The following is a 13,084-nucleotide window of genomic DNA, read 5'->3' as shown; positions in this document are numbered from 1 at the left end:
CAATTTGGTCCATTAAAATCAGACTGGCCACACGATTCATTCCCTAAAGCCTGAGATTTCCCTTGGATGCCGTCTCCATTGCTCAGATCCCTCTGGAGCAAGTCTGCAACATTCCTGACATTCCTGCATTCGAGTATCCAAATGGCCCAATCTCCTCTTGGATCCATTCTATAGTCCCAGGGATACTAGCTCTTTTGCCACTCTGTCTCCGGTATGGGTTTTCTGGTACCTTCTGGAAGCTCGTTTTGCCCATCCCTGGCCCTCATTGTTTTCCTACCGGATTGCCAATCACCAGTAGCCAAGCATCCCTCCTTAGGAGGTAACTGCCCAACACCAGTATTTTTGTATTTTTGGTCATCAGGATAAGCCTGTTTCCTGCCTGGCAACTTTTAACCCCATTCTTCCTATTCCCTGACACAAGAAACATCTTGAAGTGTTCAGTGACTCATCTGGGCCCTGAGCACATGACTTGGACCCTATTCTAAAAAGGGACTTCCAAGCCCCACAAGCTCTTTCTGATCCTGGCAGCACACCCCGTTTTTGCTTTGCTGAACACCTGGCTTCAGTACATCACACCTGGCTAGGTAAATATTGGAAGTACTTAGGACCAGCAAACGGGAAAATTAGGAGCAGCAGACAGAAGTACTTTCCCACACAACACATAATCAGCTTGTGGAATTCTCTGCCACAAGATGTGGTGACAGCCAACAACAGGGGCATATCGTCCGTTAGGCAAGGGGAGACAGTTGTCTCCCGGCCCGCTGCCTCAAAGCGCCCCTCAGAGGCAAGTCACATGATCCATCGCCACACCCGCCAGGGCTCTCTAAGGAGAGCCCTGCTGGTTTGCTGCAGCAGGTTCAAGGTTCTTCTTCGCCTGTAAAGGAGGGTGGGGGCGGGTGGCCCCTCCCTCCCTCCCAGACCGGATCACCCAGTCGGAATGCCTGTGGAGGAGCGCCCAAGCAGGCAAAGGTGCCTGCTTCTTGGGCACTGCTTACTTCAGCTGCAGCGGCAGGCAGTTGCCACTTGGAGCCTGACTCTGGGTGCTTCCTTGCTGCTGCTGCAGCAGCAGCAGCTGCCACTCTGGAGCAGAGGCGCAGGGGCCAGGCCTTGAGGGAGCAGATAAAGTGAATGAATTAACTTGGCAGCCATCAGCGCCTATTTCCACGGAGGTGATTCCGTGCCACCTGCTGTATTCACTGGCCAGAGGAAGGTAGGCATGCTTGGTCTTCCCAGGTGGGGGAAGAGGTGCCCCCCCAAGTCCCGCCCATCTCCAGAGCACAGCAGCAGCCCCACTGTTTGGGGGCTGCAGCTGCTGCTTGCCTCAGAGCTTTGGCAAGTGGAGGGCTGGAAAGAAGGGGGTGGGTGGACCAGATCAAAGATATCGGGCTGTGCTGCACAATCTGGATGGATCTATTGGGAGCCAGCGTGGTGTAGTGGTTAGAGTGCTGGACTAGGACTGGGGAGACCCGAGTTCAAATCCCCATTCTGCCATGAGACTAGCTGGGTGACTCTGGGCCAGTCACTTCTCTCTCAGCCTAACCTACTTCACAGGGTTGTTGTGAAAGAGAAACTCAAGTATGTAGTACACCTCTCTGGGCTCCTTGGAGGAAGAGCGGGAGATAAATATAATAATAATAATATTGACCTCGGCTATGAATGGTTACTGCCGCAAAGAGGCTCCTCTTCTTGCTTGCTGCTGCTTTACCACAAATATCTAGAGCTGCAGAGAGTGTCTGAAATGCCCTCTGACTCTCACTCTCTCTCTGATTAGAGAAAGATGAAGGGCAGAAAGCCTTGAAGCTAGTTGGTGGGAGAGTGTGACTGACATTTGGGCTGGGAAGGGGCCCCCTTGGCATAGCTATTTTGTGCCGTCTTTCAGCTCCTCCGAGGAACTTTTGCTCCAAGAGCAGCCTGATGTCTGTTGCACTTCTAATTTTTTTATTTTTTTTTAAGTGTTGGTCTTTCTGTCTTTCTCCAACCTTGGGTGATTCCTCGTAAGACACACGTGGGGACTGCTTGACTAATTTCACAGCAGCCTTTCGCCATTCCAGCCCCATAACTGTCTGGCAATTGGCAAAGCTCTTGTGAGTTTTTGCATTTTTCAAAAGCAGGTTGTGAAATGCCCTCGCCCCCACACAATGGAGTTTGCTCTTGCCGAGTTCCCCGCCCCTCACAACGGTCTCGTGCCGAGTTCCTGAGAACATGCTCCATGCCAAGAACACGCCCCATGCTGGCAACATGCATGGGGTAAAAGGACTACTGGCTCACCCCCCAAGCAGCCATCCCCTCGGCCATGCAGCAGCTTAAATTTACAAAAATTTACAAAAACAAAAACACAAAGGTTCACGGCAGGGGGAGGCAAGTGGCAAGTAGTGGGAGGTTCGGAGTGGCGGGGTGGCTCTTTCCATCTTGCTTTCTTTTTAAAGTCTCCCCCCCCCAGCCTGCCCTATCCCCTTTTCCTTTTTCTACTCGTCTCTTTCTCTCGCTCTCTCAAGCCAAACCTACCTATCCTTTCCCCATCTGTTAAACTTTTTCTTCTCTCTTTCTTTCTCTCCCCACTCAAGCCTGCCCCATTCCTTTTCTTTTTCTATTCCTCTCTTTCTCTCTCATCTCTCAAGCCAAACCTACCCATCCTCTTTCCATCGCTTTTTAAACTTTCTCTCACTTTCTTTCTTTCTCTCCCTCTCTTTCCCCTCAAGCCTGCAGCATCCCCTTTTCCTTTTTCTATCCTTCTTTCTCTCTCTGGTCAAGCCTCCCGCATCCCCTTTCTCTCTCATCTTCCACAGGTGGAGTTTGTGTTGAAGGATCAGAACAGTGTGTGGTGAAGGATGAAGGTGTAATTTTAATCAAAATTTCAGAGACAAACTTCTCTTATTATTTTCCTCACAAGTGCTCCATGTTAAGTGGGGTTATTTGTATGAATAATAAACTGTGAAACCACGGGGGCTTGTATTATTTTTCCTTACAAATGCACTGTTTTCAAGTTTGTTTGTGAATTATCAAGAAGGTTGTGAATTCATGGAGGAGCCTCTGCTGTTTTTCTTTTTAACAAGTGTATTTATGTATTTTATTAGAATGAAATTTAATTTTAAATTAATCTGAGCCTGCCAACAGAAGTTAAATTGTAATTACATTCATTTTAATTTGATTTAATTAATTAATATTAAGTGTTACTTTAATAATCAGCACCCTAAAGATTTACCTTGGCCCCCACACACCAAGTCACAGTCAGTTTCGGCTGTTGCCACTGTTGAAAAGCAGTGTAGAAATATATTGGCCCATTTTAAAATCTCGTCTCTGGGCCCACTCCAACCTTGGTACGCCCCTGCAACCTGGATGGCTTTAAGGTGGGGGTTGGATAACTTCATGGAGGGGAAGTCTATCAACAGCTACTAGTTGGAGGGCTATAGGCCACCTCCAGCCTCAAAAGCAGGATGCCTCTGAGTACCAGTTGCAGGGCAGTAACAGCAGGTGAGAGGGCATGCCACCAACTCCTGCCTGTAGGCTTCCAGTTGCATCTGGTGGGCCCAGGAGCGTAGCTATAATTGAGCAAAAGGGTTCAAACAACACGGGGGGGGGGCAGCTCCTGCAGGACCTCCAGCTCCACCCCTCCCACTTTTCTTCATTTTCTCCCTCATCTGGGGGGCCGCCAGAGAGAGGGATGAACACAGCCCCCTCTCCCCTAGCTACGCTCCTGCTCATGTGTGTCTTCCTAGTTTGCCAAAACCACAGTCCCTGCCTTCCTCCCAACAGCCCCCCCTCGCACAAGTTGCCCCACTTAGCACCCTCTGCCCAGGGGCGTAGGAAGGTTGGAGTGGGTCCAGAGACAATATTTTAAAATGGGCTCCCCCCGCACTCAAAGTCCAGGGCCTCCGCACACCCCAGGCCCCCAAGGATTTAAGTCTGATATTTCAAAATAAGTATGCTGCCTGGAAATACATTTCACTGAATACACACATGCACACTTCACAGTATATTTGTGCTACTTTTAATGCCTAGAACACACTAGAAAGATGAATGATTAAAATGGCCCCCTCGCTGCAGATTAGCAAAGGAGACTTTCAACCATGCAGGGTGAGCCTATGTTTGTTTTCTCAGAATTCTGAACAAATTCAGTCAAGTTTGATTGCAGGAGGTTTTTCACAGGAGGCTTTTAAAGCCCTTTAACACACATCTCCTCTGGAATGGAGGTGCTGCATTCACATGTTGGCCAGATTGACCCTGAAGTCCCTGCAAGTTATTGGGGAGCAGTTCACACACAAGAAAAATAAAATAAAATAAAAGCACAGCACACGCTTCACAGTTCTCACTCAGACCTTCTGGGTTGCTAAACAGCTTGAGCATAAGTGCATATATAAATGAATGAATAAATAAATAAATATAATATTGTTTGTTCCAGAAGTTTTTATAATTTTCTGCCATGAAACAAGCCACTTATAGGACTTGTTTTTTAAGCCAGCAAATTTTCCAAGCTGTTTTAAATTAAATATTCAGAGACTTCTCAGTCTCTCCCCCCTCCATATCAAAGCCCTATGGCAAGCAGGTCCCTATATATGGGCGGGGAAGGGGGGGTGACCACAAAAAGGAGTTCACATTCTACCTGGCAAATGCTGGGCTGGGCAGAGGGTCTGCTGCAGAGAGCTGTGGGGGCCACTCTGCCTGCCTGCGCTGCCTGCCTGCCTCCTTCCTTGCTCGCTTGGGGCCTCCCTGCAAGCCTACTCCAGTTCAGGCTTCACTGAGGCCTACACAGAGGCCTCCCTGGAAGCCCCGCCCACCCGCTGATCAGCTGACTGGCAGGGAGAAAAGGAGCTCTTTGCAGGCAGCTTGTCTGCTGCTTAGATTGCTGGCCAGGAGGACAAGACGGAGAGAGGGCGAACAGGGCAAGTGGCTGAGGGGACTTGGGGCTGGGCAGGGGGCAATGGGGAGTCATGTGAGGTGTCTCTGGGGGGCCCCCCAAGGCAATGGGGCCCCCAGGCAACCGCCTCCCCTTGCCTAATAGTAGTTACGCCTCTGCCTCAGTCTACCTCTTCCGCTTCTCTGCTGCCCGGGTGGCACTTAAGTTTCGATTTCTCCTTGCTGAGCTGTAGTTCCTCCCATGCATGTTGAGTCGGAACAGTGGAAAAGCTGGCATGGATTGCAATGGGCTGGAACAGCCCCTTAACAATCCAACTGGATGCCCCAAACCTTGAGCTGTGTTAGAGACACTTCGGAACTGTTGGAAGTTAAAGGACTTTGCGCTGTCTCTTGTCTCAGACAGTGGGGGACAGACTAGTGAGTCAGAGGGCTAGAGGGTCAAGACACTGGCCATCCCTTCTCCACTGCTCTGACACTATCCCTTTGAAATGTGGATTGGTACCCTTAGGGATTAACTTCCTTCCTCTTTCTCTTCCCTACCTGTCCTTCTACCTTGCAACATGGCAAGCTCCTCTCTCTGCACCATGTGTGCAGAGAAGATGCAGAATCCGTCTGCATCCAGCTAGATAGATAGATTAGAGATCCTAACTCCTCCTCACTTTCCTATCTAGAATGGAGTTCCTTAATAAATGCCTTATATATTGATTTGAAACTATGAATTGGCTCCAAGTTACTTTACTCTCAACATACACGCATGCCTAAGTAAATTCCACTGTGTTGTGCCTCTGTGCACTATGCTATACTGAAAAGGGATTCTCTTACCGCAGAGAATTTCCAACAAGAACAACCTTTTAGAATTGAAAGCTTTATGATATTATACTTTGACCAACCCCTTCATTCACACACAGGCAGGAATGGCCCGAAACGGCCCAGAGTGGCACGGAACAGCCATTTCATATACCGTATTTTCCGGCGTATAAGACGACTGGGCGTATAAGACGACCCCCTGACTTTTCCAGTTAAAATATAGATTTTGTTATATACTCGCCGTATAAGACTACCCCCTCTTCCGCACACCAAATAAAACTTATAAGAACATCAGATTTGATTTCAACATGGTAATTTTAATTCAAAGCAGCAAAACTGTCACTTATAAACATAAGGCTGAATGTCATCAAACATGTACCGTAAACATACCGTAAGTGCAGGTGGATTAAACTCAGAAGCTGAATGAAAGGATAACACAATAAACGCATGGGAGCTGCCATACTGTTTGTTTTCTAAGCTATAAACTAAACTGGAACTGACAATGATAGGAGGAAGTTAACAAACAATAGAGAGAGAGCAAGTGCTGGGCAAGTCACTGGCGAGTAGCATGCATCATAACTGCAAGCTATGGTATTTTTTGCTAGCGTGACAGTTTCCCTTTTAAAAGCCTTCAAAATCCTCCTGTTCGTCATCTGATATCATAAGTTCATCAATGACATCTTGTGATACATTTGCAAGGCAGTCGTCATATGGATCGAATTCCGTATCAGATGGTGTGCTCTCAGCTTCGGCTTCCTCTTCATCTTGCCACAAGTAGTCGTCCTCCATACCATCTAATGAATTTGATATTCCACACTTCTTGAAAGACTTGACTACTGTCTCTGCGTCAATATCATTCCAGGCTGTTATGACAAATTGGCACAAAACATCCAACTGTGGAGCACGCATATTTCCTCCTTTTGTGTACGACTTTTCGCCGCTAACCATCCATTCATTCCACTGTTCTCGAATGCGATCTTTAAACGGCTTGTTTAGGCACACATCCAATGGCTGTACTAATGATGTCAATCCTGCAGGAATAACTGCTGCATCCGTGTTTAGTCTTGCAAGCCTTTGTTTGGTGGTGGGAGTTAAATGAGCCCTGAACATATCCCACACCAGTAGACTACGTTTTTGAATAAGACCGCCTGGTCGTCTGCTCCATACATTATCAAGCCATAGTTTCACACCCTCTTCATCCATCCAGCCTTTTTCATTCACATGTACAAAACAACCAGCAGGGAACTTGAGTTTTGGCATTGTTTTCCTTTTAAAAATAATCATCGGTTTCAGTTTGTTGCCATCAGCTGTGCATGCTAGTACCACTGTAAAACTCGACTTCTCATGTCCTGTTGTTTTAATCAGAATTGTTTTTTCACCTTTTTGATGGACAGTTTTATTTCCAATCATATCAAAATTCATTGAAGTTTCATCCATGTTTCCAATATTACTTAACGCATAGCCATGTTTAGTGCGCTGTTGTATTACGTAGCGATGGAAACTATTTACTTTGCTATCCAGATCTGCAGGTAATTTTGGGGCAATTTTTGTCTTTTGCCTTAGTACCATATTATGCCTTGTCATGAATCTACTACACCAGGATACAGTGGCCTTAAAATTGTTGCTGTGATCTGGGTTAGATTTGGCCCACTGAAGTGCAAACAAGCGTATTTTATTTCGTGTTACTACATAACCGTTTTGGCGATGCTCATTCACCATGTCTGCTACATGTTTTTCGAGTTCTGGCCAATGTGGGGTGCCTCTTCTTAATGCACACTTACCCCTTGGCATAGTCTTTAATGCTTTTTCATTTGCTTTCCAGTCCCGAACCATCTTTTCTGTTACTCCATATTGTCTTGCAGCAGCGCAATTATTATGTTCCATGGCAAAGTTTACAACTTTAAGTTTGAAACTAGCTTCATATTTCTTTCTTCTTGCTGGTGCCATGATGGGGTTTGATGATGGCATGATAGGATTTTGACTGTTGGACATTTTCTATACTGTACTGTATGCTGTGTGTGCAGGAGGAGGAGGTAAGGGGCACAACAGGAGCTCGGGACTACAATGGGCGGTAGTGGATGCAGGGGCGGGCTCCGCTTTCCCTCCGCCCACTGTTACACTGCACCGGAAAGCTGTGTGTGTGCAGGAGGAGGTAAGGGGCTTTCCCTCCCTCCGCTTTCCCTCCGCCCACTGTTACACTGCACCGGAAAGCTGTGTGTGTGCAGGAGGAAGTAAGGGGCTTTCCCTCCCTCTGCTTTCCCTCCGCCCGCTGTTACAAAGCACCGGAAAGCTGTGTGTGTGCAGGAGGAGGTAAGGGACACAACAGGAGCTCGGGACTACAATGGGCGGTTAGTGGATGCAGGGGCGGGCTCCGCTTTCCCTCCGCCCGCTGTTACAAAGCACCGGAAAGCTGTGTGTGTGCAGGAGGAAGTAAGGGGCTTTCCCTCCCTCTGCTTTCCCTCCGCCCGCTGTTACAAAGCACCAGAAAGCTGTGTGTGTGCAGGAGGAAGTAAGGGGCTTTCCCTCCCTCTGCTTTCCCTCCGCCCGCTGTTACAAAGCACCAGAAAGCTGTGTGTGTGCAGGAGGAGGTAAGGGGCTTTCCCTCCCTCCGCTTTCCCTCCGCCCGCTGTTACAAAGCACCAGAAAGCTGTGTGTGTGCAGGAGGAAGTAAGGGGCTTTCCCTCCCTCTGCTTTCCCTCCGCCCGCTGTTACAAAGCACCGGAAAGCTGTGTGTGTGCAGGAGGAGGTAAGGGGCACAACAGGAGCTTGGAACCATAGTATAATTAGCGATCCCTAAACTACACTCGGCGTATAAGACCACCCCCCCATTTACGAGCAGAAATTTATGGTGTGAAAAGTCGTCTTATACGCCGGAAAATACGGTAATTTCTTTCTCAAAAACTACAGGAGGTTTTGTTTAGTTTAGGGATGGAATCCATGCTTTTGGGGAAATCACCATTAATCAGTTCCCAGCCAAACCCAAAATGGAACGGAGCAGGCCAAAATGCACCCTTAAAAATCAAACTGGACAAAAACAAAACAAAACAGCAATATAGGAACATACAATACGATACGATACGATGAATCTTTATTGTCATTGTCCTGTACAGAACAATGAGATTGAAAGAATCTACAACAACCTCTACAGGATCTAACAAGAAATAGCTAAATATATCCCAATATACACCCCCCCCCATATACCCATTGCCCTAAAAAACTCTAAAAAGAAACACTAAAAAAAAAAAACACCCTCTGAAAAACTGAAAACAAAAACCCCATCAGAAACTGTATTTTGCTGCATTCAAAGCTAAAACCGCTTTTGGATAGAAACATAGGAAGCTGCTTTATACCATGTCAGACCATTGGTCCATCTATCTCAGCATTGTTTGCACAGACTTACAGTAGCTTTCCAAGGTTTCAGGCAGGCGTCTCGGAAACACCTGAGAACAAGGTTTCTGAACAAAATCTGCCCAGTATTATACTTCTATCAATCCTAAGCTGGAACAGACCAGAATGGAATGGAACAACTCGTTAAAAATCACACTGGGTTCAGGAAACAGCAGGATGTGTTGGAGGCACAGACAAATAACCATGTGGAAATAATGCACCAAAACTTCTTCAGAACAGGAAGCAGAAATCATAATCATTATGAGAAATGTTGAAACTTTATCAATTCCTGATAAGTGACACCTATGAGCATTCCTCAGGAACGAACTTAATAGGGAATTTCAGAAAGTTGTTAGAAGAGACAAGTAGCAGTACTACAATGACATCTGTAAAGACTTTGAGGATGGAAATAGACGGAGAAAAACAAGGAAAGTTTTCCAAAAGATCTCTGAACTCAGAGGGAGGTTCCAACCAAGTCAAAAGGCTACAGGAATTGATGGAATAGCTACAGAAATATGGCAGGCAACAGAAGAAGAATCAGTCACGGCCCTAACCAAACTATGCCAGCAAATCTGGAGAACCACACAGCGGCCAACAGATTGGAAGAGGTCAGTCTACATACCCATACCAAAGAAAGGAGACTTAACAGATTGTGCAAACCATTGCACAATATCCTTAATTTCACATGCTAGCAAAATAATGCTCAGGATCATCCAACGCAGATTAGAGCCCTACATGGAAAGGGAAATGTGGCATGTTCAAGCTCATTTCAGAGAAGGCCGAGGAACAAAAGACATAGTTGCTGATGTACGCTGGATAATTGAGAAAGCCAAAGAATACCAGAAAGAAGTCAATATGTGCTTTACTGACTACAGAAAAGCCTTTGATTGTGTCGACCATGTCAAGTTGTGGAAAGTCCTTAGGAAAATGGGTGTCCCAGAACACCTCACTGTTCTCATGAGAAACCTATACACACAACGGGAAGAGAGCTGGTCTTGTGGTAGCAAGCATGACTTGTCCTCATAGCTAAGCAGGGTCTGCCCTGGTTGCATCTGAATGGGAGACTTGATGTGTGAGCACTGCAAGATATTCCCCTCAGGGGATGAAGCCGCTCTGGGAAGAGCAGAAGGTTTCAAGTTCCCTCCCTGGCTTCTCCAAGATAGGGCTGAGAGAGATTCCTGCCTGCAACCTTGGAGAAGCCGCTGCCAGTCTGTGAAGACAATACTGAGCTAGATAGACCAATGGTCTGACTCAGTCTATGGCAGTTTCCTATGTTCCTAAGCAGACTGGTTCCAGATCAGCAAAAGAGTAACACAAGGCTCTATACTTCCTCCTTCTTTATTCAATTTATATGCGGAACATATACTGAGAGAAGCTGGATTGGAAGAAGTTGAGCGTGGTTTTAAAGTTCGAGGAAGAAACATCAATAACCTGCGCTACGCTGATGACACCACTCTGATAGATGAAAAGCAGATGATCTGCAAGCTCTAATAATGAAAGTCAAGGAGCACAGTGAAAAAATGGGACTAGGACTAAATGTCAAGAACAGGGGCGTAGCCACCATAGTGCGAACTGGTTCAGAGAACCTGGGCCACCAATGAAAAAAGGCCACCAAAGCCCTATGGCTCAGGCTCCAGAGGAGCCCAGAGCGAACTACCCCCTCCCACTGAGAGCCCAGGCGAACACTCCTGCTCGATAGAATGTTTTCCCCTTTCTCTCCTCTCTGGATGGAGAGAAAGGGGAAAACGTCCTATCAGGCAGCTGATGCTGCCGGAAATGACAAGCTGAGAGTTCTCTCAGGCTCTCGGCAGCCCAGGCCACACCCCCTATGCGCGTGACATCACATACAAAGGGGCGTGGTCCAGGCTGCTGAGAGCTTGAGTGAGCTCTCAGCTTGTCATTTCAGGCAGCGTCAGCTGCGCAATAGAACATTTCCTCCTTTTTCTCCCTAACCCTAACCCTAACCCTCCAGAGAGGGAGATAAAGGGGGAAACGTTCTATCGGGCAGTCGGCACTGCCTGAAATAACAGCAGGAGAGTTCACCCGGGCTCTTGGCGGCCTGAAAGTGGAAGGGGGGCGTTTGCTCTGGGTTCCTCCGGAGCCTGAGCCACGCCCCCGTGCACGTGATGTCACGCACACAGGCGTATGTGGTGGGGGCTGCCGAGCGAGGCTGGACCCAGGCCGCCACTCGGCTGGCTCCACACCTGAAGACTAAACTAATGACAATGGGTACAGCAACCAGCCTTAGAAATGACAATGAAGACATTGAAGTGGTGGGTAGCTTCTGCCTTTTCAGATCCACCATCAACAGTAAAGGATCCAGCAGTCAAGAAATACACCACAGGCTAGCACTTGGTAGGGTTGCAATGAAGGCCTTCGAAATGATATTTAGATGCTGTGACGTGTCTACACCTACAAAGATTAGAATCGTTCAGAGCATGGTTTCCCCCATGACACTCTATGGATGCAAAAGCTGGACTTTGAGGAAGTAAGATAGAAGACTTTTGAGGATACCATAGACAGCCAGTAAAACAAACAAATGGGTCTTAGAACAAATCAATCCAGAATTTTCATTCAAGGCACAAATGACCAGGCTCAAACTATCATACTTCAGATACATTATGCTAAGACCAAGCCGCCCTTGAGAAGTCTGTAATGCTGGGAAAAGTTGAAGGAAAGAGAAGAAGAGGATGACCAACGGCAAAGTGGATGGACTTGATTACGACAGCAGTGAATGCACCACTGAGAGACCTTAAAGGCCAAGTTGAAGACAGATAATCTTGGAGAGAATCTATGTGGTCTCTAACAGTTCTTATGGTTGGCAGTGTTCCAATTGGCCCCTATACCTGAGCCTTTAACAGCAGCCTGAAGTGCACATACTAGCTAGTGGCCATATTTATTTCCACACCATGAAAAACTTCACCTGCTTATTTCTATACATCAAACTGTTTGTAAAAGCAAAAATACAACCAGGGATAATTTTTACTGGTCAGTTGACAACCAGCCCCCACCGCAGCCCAATTTAAACCTATAGGAGAAAAACCTCCACATCACCGGGTATTCCAGTGTTTATGAATCTCACAGGGCTAGATTTTGACATGCTGATGCCCTAAGCAACACCAAGCTTAAAAGGTCCCATGGCATTACAAAAATGGGTTGGAAGTCCTGCCTCAGCATGTGTGACAAAATGGGTTGCTCTATGCTTTCCTGGATGGGTCAGTGAACATAAGAACTTCCTGCGTCAGAGCTCACGTGCTCCAGGAACTCCTTGCGCAGGCGCATCTGAGGACTCCCGCGGCCTGATCAAGCCACCCACTGCCCACACAGAAGAGAGACCAGGCAGGCTAGTGGGCATCCTGCCATGTGTCTGTCTTGCCACGCTCGGCCGCCACCATGTGGGACATTTCAACACCTAGGCCCCCAGCGGACACCCCCTCCACCCCCGCAGAGGACCACACCTCGGAGCGGTCCAAAGAGTGTCGCTGGTCCTAAAAGAAACTTGCAATATTCTGCACAGAAGAAGGATGAATTAATCACACTATAAGAGCCCCTACTGGATCCCCCCATTGTGGCTATTCTCAGGCCATTCTCAGAGTTGCTCTCTTTCCATGTAGTAGTCACTCTTTCCACCTTCCAGGATCAAAGTCTAGCTCTGCTTGTAACTTAGGATATCTCAGTTTTGAAGATGCCATAAGCTACAACTCCCTGTCAGAGAGAGAGAGAGAGAGATCTACACACACACACACACACATACACACACACCTCTCCCAGAGGTTCAGCAAGTTGTTCTGATGTCATGGAATGTCACTGAACATTTAACTGTGATAGTTAAGTGGGAGATGTCACCAAAAGGATGCTGACAGATAACCGCAGCTTGAGAGGACAGTGAAAAAAGTTAATTTTGGCAGTATGCCAGGAAGCGGCTTCAGAAAGGAGCTCTTGAGAACGGGGTGTGGGAGCAGTATCTGAATCAATAAACACAAAAGGAGCATCAAGGTTAAAGATATGGGAGTAAGAAATGGGCTGAATATTTGAG

At 47.2% G+C, this 13,084-nt stretch overlaps 1 protein-coding gene across 3 annotated transcripts in view; it reads right to left on the bottom strand.

The window, feature by feature from the left end:
- LOC128342867 (zinc-binding protein A33-like) overlaps positions 1 to 13,084 on the bottom strand; it is a 32,129-nt gene that overhangs the window by 16,438 nt on the left and 2,607 nt on the right. The window contains exon 1 of one of the 3 annotated variants that reach the window (XM_053290911.1): positions 4,601 to 4,750. The exons of the other annotated variants lie outside the window; for them this stretch is intronic. The gene's annotated coding sequence lies outside the window, so the exon portion shown is untranslated. Of the gene's footprint in view, positions 1 to 4,600; positions 4,751 to 13,084 lie in introns of those variants that run through there. 3 annotated transcript variants of the gene reach the window in all.

This window comes from Hemicordylus capensis, chromosome 2 (genome assembly GCF_027244095.1).
Source record: "Hemicordylus capensis ecotype Gifberg chromosome 2, rHemCap1.1.pri, whole genome shotgun sequence".
NCBI classification, from domain to species: domain Eukaryota; kingdom Metazoa; phylum Chordata; class Lepidosauria; order Squamata; family Cordylidae; genus Hemicordylus; species Hemicordylus capensis.
The sequence above is the reverse complement of the archived record's forward strand: the minus strand, read 5'-3'. Positions and strand labels throughout refer to the sequence as shown.